This window comes from Egretta garzetta, unplaced genomic scaffold (genome assembly GCF_000687185.1).
Source record: "Egretta garzetta isolate BGI_Z169 unplaced genomic scaffold, ASM68718v1 scaffold211, whole genome shotgun sequence".
Lineage (NCBI taxonomy): Eukaryota > Metazoa > Chordata > Aves > Pelecaniformes > Ardeidae > Egretta > Egretta garzetta.
This window is the reverse complement of record NW_009258673.1, coordinates 121,192-124,597: the sequence shown is the minus strand read 5'-3', so window position 1 is coordinate 124,597 and position 3,406 is coordinate 121,192.

Sequence of the window (3,406 nt, the reverse complement as noted above, 5' to 3'; positions counted from 1 at the left end):
TGGGGGGGAGGGGCGCCACGGGGGGCGACGCCAGCCGGGGCTGCGGTGCCCGCTCCAGCCCGGCGTGTGAAACCCGCCTGCAGTGAGGCGCAATGGGCGCCGTGGGGCTGCCAAGGCCAGGCTCGCCGCCGCATCGCCCGAGCTGGTGAGGGAGCCACGGTACCCGGCCCGGCTGCACAGACCACGAGGCTTCTGTTCAGCTGCTGAACAAAGAATGGGGGAAAAGCTCATTCTGCATCAAAAAAACCCAGAGATTTTCTGCATTGCTGAGGACCTCTGCCCCAAGGTGGCTAGCTGTAACTGTGGCCAGCCCGACAGGGAGCCGGGCTCCTGGCACGGCACAGCAGCACGCTGCCAGCCCAGCCCCATGCTCCTGGCTGGTACCAAGCTCCTCCGCTCCAGCTGAGTCGAGGGATTGTTTTGGAAGCTCCTTCCTGTGCCTCATTCCTCGGCAGGATGACCTCTGGAAGGGACAGACTGAAGGGTTTGCTCTGCAAATGGTTTAAAAAAATTCAGCTTTTCCAAAAAGGGAGCATTTCAACAACTTTGAAATCTTCTTTTCTTCCTTTAAAAATGACTGATCAGCTTCTCCCGATCTGCACAGGCAGGCTCAGCTTCCTCGGCAGAGCACCTCCCCACATCCCATCAGCAGCACATTTTGCCCCGTGCGCCTGCCACACAGCCGTCCCCCTGCCAGCACGCTCGCTGTGCCGCGGCCTCTCCCAGGAGCATCGCTGCATGCCAGATCCACGCGGCCATGGCATGGGGGGATGTGGTTGGGAGCGTGGCTGGGTGGGCTGGGGGCTCTGGGGGCCAGGCGGGCTTGGGGACATCTCCAGGGACCAAGCTGAGTGTCCCCGTGCCCCGGGCTGGGGCAGCAGGAGGCATCCCCACGTGGTCCTTTGCCGGTGGCACGGCTCCGCTGCGAGGGGGCTCCTGGCTGGAGATCCCCCCCTGTGCCCAGCTTGACCCCTCAGGACGAGAGGGCTGCTGATGGACACCACTCAGAGTCAATCAACCCTCCCGGCGAGGCAGCATGCACGCACTCTCGCCTTTAAAAGTTAAGCAAAGGATCTTCCTCTTTTAATGTCAAGGCTTTTCAGCGGAGTGCTTTATCAAGGACCTGATGCAAGCTGTCTTTAAGAGGCAATTTTTTTTGGTTTGTTTTTTTTTTTTTTTTTAAAGCAAGCATTTAACCCATTCACAAAACGTGGCAGCGAAATGCTCCCCACGCAGGGCGAGCGCTCCCCTGCCACCCGGCACCACAAGTGCCGAAGGCCTGCGACCCACAGACAAACCCATTTCCCTGCCCCCATGGGCTCGGGCTGAGGGCCGGAGGGGAGGCAGGGTGTGTGGGGGCACGGACGGTGCTGCCCAGGCGCAGGGCTGCAGGACCCTCACAGAGCTGAGCCACAGGAGAATCTGAAACCTCCTGCGACCCTCCCTGCGGGTTTGTTGGCACGAGAGAAGGAAGCTCCCGGGAGTGCTGAGGCTCCCCAAAACGTGCCCAAGCTGCCCCAGCACCTCAGCATCTCTGAGCCAAACCTCCATGGGGTGCTCCCCGCACAGCCGGTCCAGGGCATCCCCACCTCAGGTACCGCCGTCTGCCCTCAAACATCTCTGCAGTGTTATGGAGCAATGACCCACCAGCAACCCTGGCTTCACTCGGAAGCCCTGGGCAGGTCCCAGGACATCGGTCCCTGACCTCCCTCCAGCCGGCTGCCCCACGCCTCGGGCACAGGGAGTGCTCAGGTGCCCCCCGCCTGCCTTCACCCCTGGGGATGCTCTCCGCGCCTCCTCCCAGATCACCAGCACAGGATTTGCCCCAGTGGCTCCCAGGCAGGTGCACAGCACACGCCAGTGCCCCCAGCTGCAGCCCGGGCAATTACTGGGTGCGAGCAGGACCCGTCACCTTGGCTACCGAGAAGTGCGAAAGTGGATTGCCGTCGGCCAGCCACCCGCAATCGAAACCCCGCACAAGTCTAAGGTGTTAATGGCCAACACAGACCCCCATCCCCCCACCCAGATACCACTGCGATGGGCATCTTAAAGCAAAAAACCACCAAGACCAGTGTGTCAGGGCCGGGATCTCATCTCCCTACTGCTGTGGCCCAGGTTACTGCTTTTTTGCTGTTGCTCGGCAGGCACCCGGCCGCAAGGCTGCGTGGGCATCGTGGCTCTGCGCGCGTGCCCCGGGAGCGAGGGCTGGGCGGTGCCGTCACATTTCCCCCAGTGCATGGGATGCTAAACATCGCTGCAGCATCCACGACCAGAAGGAGATTTTATATCTGCCAAAAAACTCTCTGGCTGTTGGCCAGGAGATGGGGTCAGGATGACCCACGCATGCTGAAGGCAGAGAAGCAACTGACTACAAATAGGCTTCATCATGACTCTGAGATCCCTAACGAGAAGCGAGGAAGAGCAGCCCAGCAGACAGACCCAGCGTCCTGCAGGAACCCCTCGGCCCGTGGGAACGGCACTGCCCTCAGCATCCCCCCCTGCCACCGCTGCGTGGGGTGGTTGGGAGCGTGGTTTGCCCCGGCCCCACGGCGAGGAGGGGCCGAGGAGGGGGCCGGCATCAACCCCCCTCCCCGCAGCCACCCCGTGCCCCTCCACCAGTGGCAGGGACCCACCACACGCCCAGCCCAGCCCGGCCTTCGGGCTGAAACTGCGGCAATTTGTTTAACATTCCTGGCTGCTCATCCCAATCTAAAGGTCACTGCACCCCTGTGTGCACGATATTTATATGTACGTATGGCAGTAACACCTATATAAACCAGGCTGCGCAAGATCCATATATATAAACCAAACCAAACCCAGACACAATGTGAGTGTGCAAGTGTGCGTGTGTGTGCACATTTCTCTGTCTCTCTCCATATATATATAAAAAAATTACATCTGAAAGGACAAAGTTGCCTGAGACTCACGACCCAACAAAATATATTTCACCCCCAGCCCATATTTTTCTTCCTGAAGAGATGCTGCAAATCTTCCCTCAGTCCTGACACATCTCATCTAGACTCAGTTAAAGTTCGTATTTATGGGCGTCAGCGCTGACCTCTTCCACCTCCGCCCGCGCGGCCTCGCGCCACGGCTGCCTGGCCGGCCCTCGATAAACAAGCGGGCCCCCAAATCCCCCTCTGCCGCGCGGCATTATTAGTCTTGCCTCCGAAGGCCAGCGCAGTCCGTAATTCTCTGCCTGGTGACACGAGATGAACGCCGCGACATCAGTCTCCCCGGCGGATTGGCATGGGGACCCTCGTTTGTCAGTGGCAGACTGACAGAATTACTGGCCCTTAAATGAAACGATATATCTGGGAAGTTAAATCTGTTTTCAATCTGACTGCCCCGCGCCTGCGGGCAGACGTGGCGTGTGAGCCGATGTCAAGAGGCCATAGCCCATCTC